The 13,231-nt window shown below is 41.3% G+C and overlaps 1 pseudogene; it reads right to left on the reverse strand.

Moving 5' to 3' along the window:
* Positions 1-2,081: 2,081 nt before the first annotated feature.
* Positions 2,082-2,957, reverse strand: LOC139362200 (small ribosomal subunit protein uS5 pseudogene; annotated as a pseudogene).
* Positions 2,958-13,231: the final 10,274 nt, after the last annotated feature.

Below are 13,231 nucleotides of genomic sequence, written 5' to 3' on the forward strand. Positions count from 1 at the left end.
GAAGATAGAATATTTCTGAACAGCGAGTGTACCTGTCTGATTCTTGCTTTGGAAGCTTCCTCTCAGGGGTGTACTCCACCCTGTGAGGTGTGGGGTGTCAGACTGCCCCTAGTGGGGGATGTCTCCCAGTTAGGCTACTCAGGGGTCAGGGACCCACTTGAGCAGGGAGTCTGTCCCTTCTCAGATCTCAACCTCCATGTTGGGAGATCCACTGCTCTCTTCAAAGCTGTCAGATAGAGTCGTTTGCGTCTTCAGAGGTTTCTGCTGTTTTTGTTATTGTTTACTGTGCCCTGTCCCCAGAGGTGGAGTCTACAGAGACAGGCAGGTTTCCTTGAGCTGCTGTGAGCTCCACCCAGTTCAAGCTTCCCAGCAGCTTTGTTTACCTACTTAAGCCTCAGCAATGGCAGGCGCCCCTCCCTCAGCCTCGCTGCTGCCTTGCCGGTAGATCACAGACTGCTGTGCTAGCAATGAGGGAGGCTCCGTGGGCATGGGACCCTCCCAGCCAGGTGTGGGATATGATCTCCTGGTGTGCCTGTTTGCTTAAAGCGCAGTATTGGGGCGGGAGTTACCCGATTTTCCAGGTGTTGTGTGTCTCAGTTCCCCTGGCTAGGAAAAGGGATTCCCTTCCCCCTTGCTCTTCCCAGGTGAGGCGATGCCTCGCCCTGCTTCAGCTCTCGCTGGTCGGGCTGCAGCAGCGGACCAGCACCGATCGTCCGGCACTCCCCAGTGTGATGAACCCAGTACCTCAGTTGAAAATGCAGAAATCACCGGTCTTCTGTGTCGCTCGCACTGGGAGTTGGAGACTGGAGCTGTTCCTATTCGGCCATCTTGCTCCGCCCCCCGGGCTTGTGATCTTATTCACAAGTATTCCCATCTTAGTGTGGTACCCGTTCAAGTTGTCTGCATCTTTACTTAGGTTTGAGTTAAAGACTATATCTGCGTAATATCTGGCATCCTCAAGGGAGTAAGAAAGACGTTTTGGAATGCAGTGAAGCTGTCTTCCCTTACACCCTGAAATCACTCACATGTGGGTAGTTTTATATTCTACTTACGCATAAGGATTTCTCTACAAGAAAGATACCCTTTCTGCTTGTATAACTGAATCATTCTCCTGAATTTACAGCTTCAACCCCTCTATCAGTCATTGTGACAGCACTTCACAGCAATACAACAAGAGAGATTGAAGACAAAGACAACTGATCTGCCCACCAGTCAGATGTGATTACAGCTCTGCACATCAATGTTTAGACTACAAGGCAATATATACCATCTTTATCACAATCAGATGAGCCACTTACTGTTCATTATCTGGGGAAAGCATAAAAGAGAACACATAGTACCAGACATATTGTGTCGTCTTTCTTTCACTGAAAAGTAAAACTGGAGGACAGAAACGAAAATTAACCAATTTAGGGATTCAGAACTTAGCTGAATTTGTTATTTAACATCAGAGATATGTCACCTTTTTATTTTAGTTCTTTGAAGAAAAGATCTAGCTAAGAATACAGGGAGGGAGAGAGGACACTGCAGTGCCTCTAATTTTGTTTGAATTTTTGGTCATGCTCAGTGTCAGGTAGGAAATACTGAGATGCAATAGAAAGCTGCCCTTTCTTAGGTTGAATCAGAGAAAGAATAACACAAGGTTAGCAAGATCCTGTTTGAAGCATAGCTGGTTATGTAAGAGTCCCAGAAAGGGTAGTAAAAAGTCAGTAGAGGATATAAATGGAGTTGATAATGTCATCTAAGTAAGTTCTATTACCCATCTTCCCAGGAATCTGCCCTAACTGTATCATCAACGAGGTATTATTTAAAAAATGGTAGTTTTATACAGCTCAAGTCATCTTTTAATCATGAAGTTCTATTGATAGACTTTTAATGGCAATGCAGAATAATTAATTGACTACACATTGTACACACCTACTTGGTTTTTAAATGAATAGTAATAAGTAAAAAATGTTATATTTTGTATATTTTAATAATTTAAGTCAATTAAATTTTTAGCCTAGGTTTATTTATTTATTTCTTTTCTTTTCTTTTTTTGTAACAGGCTTAATTCACTTTATTTTTCTTGTATAAAAACCCTATGTTGTAGCCAGGGCTGGAGCCTGGGTCCGCTGCATGGAGACTCTGGTGTGGGTCTTGACAAGGTGGTCAGTGAATTCCTGATAGGGAGACTTGGTAAACACAGTCTCCTTCCAGAGGTCAGGGGTCAGGTAGCTGTAGGTCTTAGAGATGGCATCAAAGGTGGCCTTGGCGAAGTTGCCCAGGGTGGCAGTGCAGCCACGGGCTGAGGTGTAGCGGTTATCAATACCAGCCATCATGAGCAGCTTTTTGGGCACAAGCGCTGAGACGATGCCAGTGCCCCTGGGTGCAGGGATGAGGTGCACCAGCACAGAGCCGCAGCTGCCTGTCACCTTGCAAGGAAGGGTGTGGGGCTTGCCGATCTTGTTCCCCCAATAGCCTCTGTGCACCGGGACAATGGAGAATTTGGCCAGGATGATAGCCCCACGGATGGCGGTGGCCACCTCCTTGGAGCACTTAACACCCGACGGGCCATCATAGTCCCCGATAGCAACAAACGCCTTGAACCTGGTGCGCTGGCCAGCACGGGTCTGCTTCTGCACCGGCATAATCTTCAAAACCTCAGCTTTGAGAGAGTCCCCCAAGAAAAAGTCAATGATCTCAGATTCCTTAATGGGCAGAGAGAAGATGTAGATCTCCTCCAGGGACTTGATCTTCATGTCCTTGACCAAGCGGCCCAGCTTGGTGACGGGCATCCACTCCTTATCCTCGGCCTTGCCTCTGCAAACTCCTCGGCCTGGGCCCCGGTCCAGTCCACTGCCGCGATCCCGGCCCGGGATGCCACTGCCGAAACCTCCGCGGAAGCCACCGCGGTTCCCCATCCCAGGGCCACCAGGGCCTCCGGGCCCCCCTGCTGCACCGGCGCCATCTGACATTTGGTGTTTTCTCGGAGAAGAAGCTTTATTTATTTCTTTATTTTGAGACAGAGTTATGTCTGTCGCCCAGGCTGGAGTGCAGTGGCACGATCTCGGCTCACTGCAACCTCCACCTCCCGGGTTCAGGCAATTATCCTGCCTCAGCCTCCCAAGTAGCTGGGACTACAGGCACACGCTGACATATCTGGCTAATTTTTTTTTTTTTTTTTTTTTTTTAGTAGAGACAGGGTTTCACTGTGTTGCCCAGGTTGGTACTGAACTCCTGAGCTCAGGCAATCCTCCCCTCTTGGCCTCCCAAAATGCTAGGATTAGAGATGTGAGCCACCACGCCCGGCCTAGCCTAGGTTTATGGACAATAAAATAGTACCCTTTTCCATTTATTTGGCTCACGTTCAAAACCTTATTCTCTTGCCTTTGCACCCTACATCTAATCCATCAGTAAGTCTTAAGAGTTCCACCTTTAAAGATACCCCAATCTACCATGTCTTACCACATAGCCACCTTCACAACTTTTAGGTTCTTCTAGGAACCTCCTATTGCCTCTCCGAGATTCCACTATTGCTTCACTTCTGGCAATTTTCTGCACAGTAACCAGAGTGAACATTATTTTTAATCAGATTATTTCACTTTCTTACTTAAGACCTATCAATGTCTTCTCTCTTCTCAGCTTATTAAAAGAAATTTCAAACTCTTTATGATGGCCTGAATGCCTAATATAATCCAATCCCAATGACTTATTCTATTCAAGCTACACTGACTTCTTGTTCCACTTTGAATATGGCTTTCTCCTTAACAAAATAAGATTTATGTTTCAGAAGAAAATACAATGATTTCATATGACATTAAATCCTTCTATATGATATTCCCCTTGAACAAAGCCAAGTAATACTTCTTCAGGAATGAGTGGTGGGCAAAGTAATGATAAGTTCTCTTACTAGGTGTATTAGTCAGGGTTTGCTGGAGAAACAGAGCCAATAGAAAATAGATCAATGATAGGGATAGATGATTAGATAGATAGATAGATAGATAGATAGATAGATAGATAGATAAACAGATATTTATTATAAGGTAATGGCTCATGCGATTATAGAAGCTGAGAAGTCCCGTGATCTACTGTACACAAGCTGGAAACCCAGAAAAGCCAGTAGTGTAGGTCAAAGGCCTGAAAACTGGAGGGTCATGGTGTAGAGTCCATGCTGAGCCTGAAGGCCAACTGGTACTGAGTACCAAGTGTAAGAGAAGACCAGTGTCCCAGCTCATGCACTCATGAGTCAGGCAGAGAGAGAGCAAATCTAGTCTTCCTCTGCTCTTTTATTCTATTTAGGCCCTCAAAGGATTGGATGACACCCATCCACATTATGGATGGCCATCTGGTTTACTCAGTCTACCAATTCAAATGCTCATCCTTTCCAAAAACACTCTCACACATAACCAGAAATAATGTTTAATCAGATATCTGGGCTTCCCAGGGCCCAGTGAAGTTGGCACATAAAATTGTCACATTAGGTAATGAAAATATGAATGAGGAGGGGCAGAGCAAGATGGCTGAATAGGAACAGCTCCAGTCTCCAACTCCCAGCGCGAGCGACACAGAAGACCGGTGATTTCTGCATTTTCAACTGAGGTATTGGGTTCATCTCATTAGGGAGTGCCACACGATGGGTGCTGCTCAGCTGCTGCAGCCCGACCAGCGAGAGCTGAAGCAGGGCGAGGCATTGCCTCACCTGGGAAGCACAAGGGGAAAGGGAATCCCTTTTCCTAGCCAGGGGAACTAAGACACACAACACCTGGAAAATCAGGTAACTCCCACCCCAATACTGCGCTTTAAGCAAACAGGCACACCAGGAGATTACATCCCACACCTGGCCGGGAGGATCCCACGCCCACGGAGCCTCTCTCATTGCTAGCACAGCAGTCTGCGATCTCGCGGCAAGGAAGCAGAGAGGCTGGGGGAGGGGCGCCTGCCATTGCTGAGGCTTAAGTAGGTAACCAAAGCCGCTGGGAGGCTCAAACTGGGTGGAGCTCACAGCAGCTCAAGGAAACCTGCCTGTCTCTGTAGACTCCACCTCTGGGGACAGGGCACAGTAAACAACAACAAAAGCAGCAGAAACCTCTGCAGACACAAACGACTCTATCTGACAGCTTTGAAGAGAGCATTGGATCTCCCAACACGGAGGTTGAGATCTGAGAAGGGACACACTGCCTGCTCAAGTGGGTCCCTGACCCCTGATAGCCTAACTGGGAGACATCCCCAACTAGGGGCAGTCTGACACCCCACACCTCACAGGGTGGAGTATACCACTGAGAGGAAGCCTCCAAAGCAAGAATCAGACAGGTACACTCGCTGTTCAGCAATTTTCTATCTTCTGCAGCCTCTGCTGCTGACACCCAGGCCAACAGGGTCTGGAGTGGACCTCAAGCAATCTCCAACAGACCTACAGCTGAGGGTCCTGACTGTTAGAAGGAAAACTATCAAACAGGAAGGACACCTACACTAAAACCCCATCAGTGCGTCACCATCATCATCAAAGACCATGGGCAGATAAAACCACAAAGATGGGGAAAAAGCAGGGCAGAAAAGCTGGAAATTCAAAAAATAAGAGCGCATCTCCCCCGGCAAAGGAGCGCAGCTCATCGACAGCAACGGATCAAAGCTGGACGAGAATGACTTTGACGAGATGAGAGAAGAAGGCTTCAGTCCATCAAACTTCTCAGAGCTAAAGGAGGAATTACGTACTGAGTGCACAGAAACTAAAAATCTTGAAAAAAAAGTGGAAGAATTGATGGCTAGAGTAATTAATGCAGAGAAGTTCCTAAACGAAATGAAAGAGAAAACCATGACACGAGAAATATGTGATAAATGCACAAGCTTCAGTAACTGACTCGATCAACTGGAAAAAAGAGTATCACCGATTGAGGATCAAATGAATGAAATGAAGCCAGAAGAGAAACCAAAAAAAAAAAGAAGAAAAAGAAATGAACAAAGCCTGCAAGAAGTATGGGATGATGTAAAAAGACCAAATCTATGTCTCATTGGGGTGCCTGAAAGTGAGGGGGAAAATGGAACCAAGTTGGAAAACACTCTTCAGGATATCATCCAGGAGAACTTCCCCAACCTAGTAGTGCAGGCCAACATTCAAATCCAGGAAATACAGAGAACGCCACAAAGATACTCCTCGAGAAGAGCAACTCCAAGACACATAATTGCCAGATTCACCAAAGTTGAAATGAAGGAAAAAATCTTAAGGGCAGCCAGAGAGAAAGGTCGGGTTACCCACAAAGGGAAGCCCATCAGACTAACAGCAGATCTCTCGGCAGAAACTCTCCAAGCCAGAAGAGAGTGGGGGCCAATATTCAACATTCTTAAAGAAAAGAATTTTAAACCCAGAATTTCATATCCAGCCAAACTAAGTTTCATAAGTGAAGGAGAAATAAAATCCTTTACAGATAAGCAAATGCTTAGAGATTTTGTCACCACTAGGCCTGCCTTACAAGAGACCCTGAAGGAAGCACTAAACATGCAAAGGAACAACCGGTACCAGCCATTGCAAAAACATGCCAAAATGTAAAGACCATTGATGCTAGGAAGAAACTGCATCAACTAACGAGCAAAATAACCAGTTAATATCATAATGGCAGGATCAAGTTCACACTTAACAATATTAACCTTAAGTGTAAATGGACTAAATGCTCCAATTAAAAGACACAGACTGGCAAACTGGATAAAGAGTCAAGACCCATCAGTCTGCTGTATTCAGGAGACCCATCTCACACGCAGAGACATACATAGGCTCAAAATAAAGGGATGGAGGAAGATTTACCAAGCAAATGGAGAACAAAAAAAAGCCGGGGTTGCAATACTAGTCTCTGATAAAACAGACTTTACACCATCAAAGATCAAAAGAGACAAAGAAGGCCATTACATAATGGTAAAAGGATCAATTCAACAGGAAGAGCTAACTATCCTAAATATATATGCACCCAATACAGGAGCACCCAGATTCATAAAGCAAGTCCTTAGAGACTTACAAAGAGACTTAGACTCCCATACAATAATAATGGGAGACTTCAACACTCCACTGTCAACATTAGACAGATCAACGAGACAGAAAGTTAACAAGGATATCCAGGAATTGAACTCATCTCTGCAGCAAGCAGACCTAATAAACATCTATCGAACTCTCCACCCCAAATCAACAGAATATACATTCTTCTCAGCACCACATCACACTTATTCCAAAGTTGACCACATAATTGGAAGTAAAGCACTCCTCAGCAAATGTACAAGAACAGAAATTATAACAAACTGTCTCTCAGACCACAGTGCAATCAAACTGGAACTCAGGACAAAGAAACTCCATCAAAACCGCTCAACTACATGGAAACTGAACAACCTGCTCCTGAATGACTACTGGGTACATAACGAAATGAAGGCAGAAATAAAGATGTTCTTTGAAACCAATGAGAACAAAGATACAGCATACCAGAATCTCTGGGACACATTTAAAGCAGTGTGTAGAGGGAAATTTATAGCACTAAATGCCCACAAGAGAAAGCAGGAAAGATCTAAAATTGACACTCTAACATCACAATTAAAAGAACTAGAGAAGCAAGAGCAAACACATTCAAAAGCTAGCAGAAGGCAAGAAATCACTAAGATCAGAGCAGAATTGAAGGAGATAGAGACACAAAAAACCCTCCAAAAAATCAACGAATCCAGGATTTGGTTTTTTGAAAAGATCAACAAAATTGACAGACCACTAGCAAGACTAATAAAGAAGAAAAGAGAGAAGAATCAAATCGACGCAATTAAAAATGATAAAAGGGATATCACCACCGACCCCACAGAAATATAAACTACAATCAGAGAATACTATAAACACCTCTACACAAATAAACTAGAAAATCTAGAAGAAATGGATAATTTCCTGGACACTTACACTCTTCCAAGACTAAACCAGGAAGAAGTTGTATCCCTGAATAGACCAATAGCAGGCTCTGAAATTGAGGCAATAATTAACAGCCTACCAACCAAAAAAAGTCCAGGACCAGATGGATTCACAGCTGAATTCTACCAGAGGTACAAGGAGGAGCTGGTACCATTCCTTCTGAAACTATTCCAATCAATAGAAAAAGAGGGAATCCTCCCTAACTCATTTTATGAAGCCAACATCATCCTCATACCAAAGCCTGGCAGAGACACAACAAAAAAAGAGAATTTTAGACCAATATCCCTGATGAACATCGATGCAAAAATCCTCAATAAAATACTGGCAAACCGGATTCAGCAGCACATCAAAAAGCTTGTCCACCATGATCAAGTGGGCTTCATCCCTGGGATGCAAGGCTGGTTCAACATTCGCAAATCAATAAACATAATCCAGCATATAAACAGAACCAAAGACAAGAACCACATGATTATCTCAATAGATGCAAAAAAGGCTTTTGACAAAATTCAACAGCCCTTCATGCTAAAAACGCTCAATAAATTCGGTATTGATGGAACGTACCTCAAAATAATAAGAGCTATTTATGACAAACCCACAGCCAATATCATACTGAATGGGCAAAAACTGGAAAAATTCCCTTTGAAAACTGGCACAAGACAGGGATGCCCTCTCTCACCACTTCTATTCAACATAGTGTTGGAAGTTCTGGCTAGGGCAATCAGGCAAGAGAAAGAAATCAAGGGTATTCAGTTAGGAAAAGAAGAAGTCAAATTGTCCCTGTTTGCAGATGACATGATTGTATATTTAGAAAACCCCATTGTCTCAGCCCAAAATCTCCTTAAGCTGATAAGCAACTTCAGCAAAGTCTCAGGATACAAAATTAATGTGCAAAAATCACAAGCATTCTTATACACCAGTAACAGACAAACACAGAGCCAAATCATGAATGAACTTCCATTCACAATTGCTTCAAAGAGAATAAAATACCTAGGAATCCAACTTACAAGGGATGTAAAGGACCTCTTCAAGGAGAACTACAAACCACTGCTCAGTGAAATAAAAGAGGACACAAACAAATGGAAGAACATACCATGCTCATGGATAGGAAGAATCAATATCGTGAAAATGGCCATACTGCCCAAGGTTATTTATATATTCAATGCCATCCCCATCAAGCTACCAATGAGTTTCTTCACAGAATTGGAAAAAACTGCTTTAAAGTTCGTATGGAACCAAAAAAGATCCCGCATCTCCAAGACAATCCTAAGTCAAAAGAACAAAGCTGGAGGCATCACGCTACCTGGCTTCAAACTATACTACAAGGCTACAGTAACCAAAACAGCATGGTACTGGTACCAAAACAGAGGTATAGACCAATGGAACAGAACAGAGTCCTCAGAAATAATACCACACATCTACAGCCATCTGATCTTTGACACACCTGAGAGAAACAAGAAATGGGGAAAGGATTCCCTATTTAATAAATGGTGCTGGGAAAATTGGCTAGCCATAAGTAGAAAGCTGAAACTGGATCCTTTCCTTACTCCATATATGAAAATTAATTCAAGATGGATTAGAGATTTAAATGTTAGACCTAATACCATAAAAACCCTAGAGGAAAACCTAGGTAGTACCATTCAGGACATAGGCATGGGCAAAGACTTCATGTCTAAAACACCAAAAGCAATGGCAGCAAAAGCCAAAATTGACAAATGGTATCTCATTAAACTAAAGAGCTTCTGCACAGCAAAAGAAACTACCATCACAGTGAACAGGCAACCTACAGAATGCAAGAGAATTTTTGCAATCTACTTATCTGACAAAGGGTTAATATCCAGAACCTACAAAGAACTCAAACAAATTTACAAGGAAAAAACAAACAACCCCATCAAAAAGTGGGCAAAGGATATGAACAGACATTTCTCAAAAGAAGACATTCATACAGCCAACAGACACATGAAAAAATGCTCATCATCACTGGCCATCAGAGAAATGCAAATCAAAACCACAATGAGATACCATCTCACACCAGTTAGAATGGCGATCACTAAAAAGTCAGGAAACAACAGGTGCTGGAGAGGATGTGGAGAAATAGGAACACTTTTACACTGTTGGTGGGATTGTAAACTAGTTCAACCATTATGGAAAACAGTATGGCGATTCCTCAAGGATCTACAACTGGATGTACCATATGACCCAGCCATCCCATTACTGGGTATATACCCAAAGGATTATAAATCATGCTGCTATAAAGACACATGCACACGTATGTTTATTGCGGCACTATACACAATAGCAAAGACTTGGAATCAACCCAAATATCCATCAGTGACAGACTGGATTAAGAAAATGTGGTACATATAGACCATAGAATACTATGCAGCCATAAAAAAGGATGAGTTTGTGTCCTTTGTAGGGACATGGATGCAGCTGGAAACCATCATTCTTAGCAAATTATCACAAGAACAGAAAACCAAACACCGCATGTTCTCACTCATAGGTGGGAACTGAACAATGAGATCACTTGGACTCGGGAAGGGGAACATCACACACCGGGGCCTATCATGGGGAGGGGGGGAGGGGGAGGGATTGCATTGGGAGTTATACCTGATGTAAATGACGAGTTGATGGGTGCTGACGAGTTGATGGGTGCAGCACAGCAACATGGCACAAGTATACATATGTAACAAACCTGCACATTATGCACATGTACCCTAGAACTTAAAGTATAATAATAATAAAAAATTAAAAAAATTAAAAAAAATAAAAATTAAAAATTAAAAAATAAAAGAAAATATGAATGAGAATCTCCTATGTATCAATGAAACCATCAAATAGGAAAAAAAGGTTTGAAATCAAATTGAATGCACATTTATTCATATCATTTGGCATCTAATTGGATCACAGCATCTTTTCCAAATCAATCAATACTTAACTTCATATCTGATCAATTGGTTAGCATAATCAAATATAAAGAAAAATGAATTAATTTTTTAGAAAAGCCATCTAAATCTCACAATCATTTTATTAAGTCCTTTGCTTAATAAGAATAAAATGTTGAACAGAGAATATGAACATTCATCTTAACCTTACATCAGAAAAAGAAATTAGGCGTTTTGAAAATATCCTTATCATACATTATCTATTTGAGCAAATCCTTTGAAGTACAATGGGATTTCCATGCATAAGGAAATGATTTCCTGGTAAGTATTAAATAGAAGTGGCTTAAAGTCTACTTCATGATATGTATGAATAAAATGTTCATCATATAGTTTTACTTTTTGCAATGCTCAGTGGTTTTTAATTCATGGACTTTACATCATAATAGTAAATCCTCATTGTGTATGTTTTTAAAATGCTACCTGTTTATTAAAGTTCTAGTCCCACTCTGACTAATGCTCTAAGATTAAAATGATTGCTTTAACTCAAAAGAGATATTTTCAAAAAGCTTTAAGTATGTAGTGTTTCTTAGAGAAAAACTATAATTCTAGAGCTGATAAGAATTGGAGAGATTTAGTGATCCTCAATCCAGCTTAAAATAAAGTTGCTGTCCTGTCCCTTCCTGTGGCTTATGTCTCTGACAGCAAACATAATTAAAGCTATAGAGAGAGGAATCACCAGTTGTTCTGAATCAGTGAAACTTGACAACCAAGAAAATAATGCAAAGCTTTTTTTATCCCAAGTACTGATTCTGCCCACAGTCTCCTTTGTCTCTGTGTCATTCTTAACAGCAGATATAAATACAGAACAAGTATGAATCAATAGAAAAGACTAGGGAGAGAGAGAGCAATCTGGGGAATTTTGGATGCATCATAGTTCACACACTTGCAACCATCCAACAAGCCTGACGTCCTCCACAGCTCTGAGATGCTGGCACCTGCTTCATTCTTCTCATCAGCTCCACGGTTTCCTGTCTCCTTCCCTCCCATAGACGGAATGTCAGTCCAGATACAAGAAAAAGTAGGGCTGATAATTCAACACCTGTTTGTTACTAAAGTCAGAAAAATTGTTTCTCAATTGCCTCCGTTTTGGTCTTTCCAGTAGAGGATGAATATAAAGAAGGAGAGTGGTACAATTGGAGGAAGCGGTTTTAACTTCTGTCATCATTAATAAATATGCCTTTCCCCAAAATGGCCTATGGAGTCATTTTGAACCATTTTCTCTCCGGCTAGCATGTTTCTGATTCACTCGCATTATCCTCCTATACATCAGAAACATGACGTCTTTAAAGCAATTAGAAAGAATTCTCACCATGAATTCAGATTGTGTTGTAACTATTGACCATATATAACATGTATGTTTGAAACAGCCATGAAGATTATAATTTTCCAGAGATGGTTTCAGCATGCTGCATAATGCCTCGGCAGTATCTTAGAAAGCAACCTAGAAGCCATCAACGTGATCTTGCCTCTGGTTCTTGAGTGCAGCAGTGGGCAGTTTTGTAGTGCTTTCTTAAGAGAGCCTGCAAGTCCACTGGGTTTGTTAACAATTATGCCCTCCTGTAAATCACAGGCTAGTGGGATTTTAAGGACTTTAAGGACATGCAAAGAATTATTATTATACTATTAACTATTATTAAGTCCATTAATATAACTAACACACAACATCATGCCACCTTGTTACCTTTTAACACACTACAGAAAACCTAAATGCTGCATAATATTGTAATTCAATTTATAACTACTGAAAAATTATGCCATTTTTATCCTCATTGTTTAAGAATATGAAAGACTATACATCTTCCTGATTAGATGATTTAAGTTCAAATCTTCCTCTCTTCATAGCAATTCCAACAATGCTTTGTTTAATTTAATTTGATTTGTTTTGTTATGTTTGTGTCTGTGGTGGATGAAAAAAAAAAAGAGATTTAACATCTAGACTTGGGTCTTTCACTTTTTTACCATGGTACCATCTATACATGACCTTAGTTTTGTTTTCTTCATCTATAAAATGGAAATGACAATTCTAATCTCACATATAACACAAAATATAAAACTGTAAGTGCTAGATAGATGTAAAATGTTTGCATGAGTTAAAACATATATGAATGAGTATGTGCTTATAAAATATGCATTTTACTAAAAACATGTATGTTAGTAAAATAAATGTTTTGGACAAAAGCTGGCCCATGACCAAAGACTCATGCTCCAAATAACAAACACCAAGTGGTTTGAGAAATAACTCACACAGGATTCACATACATTATATGTGATGGTGAATTTTATGTGATAACTTGACTGGGCCATGATACCCAGATATCTGGTCAAACATCATTCTGGATGTGTCTGTAAAGCTGCCTTTGGATGAGATTAACATTTAAATGTA

This window comes from Macaca nemestrina, chromosome 3, assembly GCF_043159975.1.
Source record: "Macaca nemestrina isolate mMacNem1 chromosome 3, mMacNem.hap1, whole genome shotgun sequence".
NCBI lineage: Eukaryota > Metazoa > Chordata > Mammalia > Primates > Cercopithecidae > Macaca > Macaca nemestrina.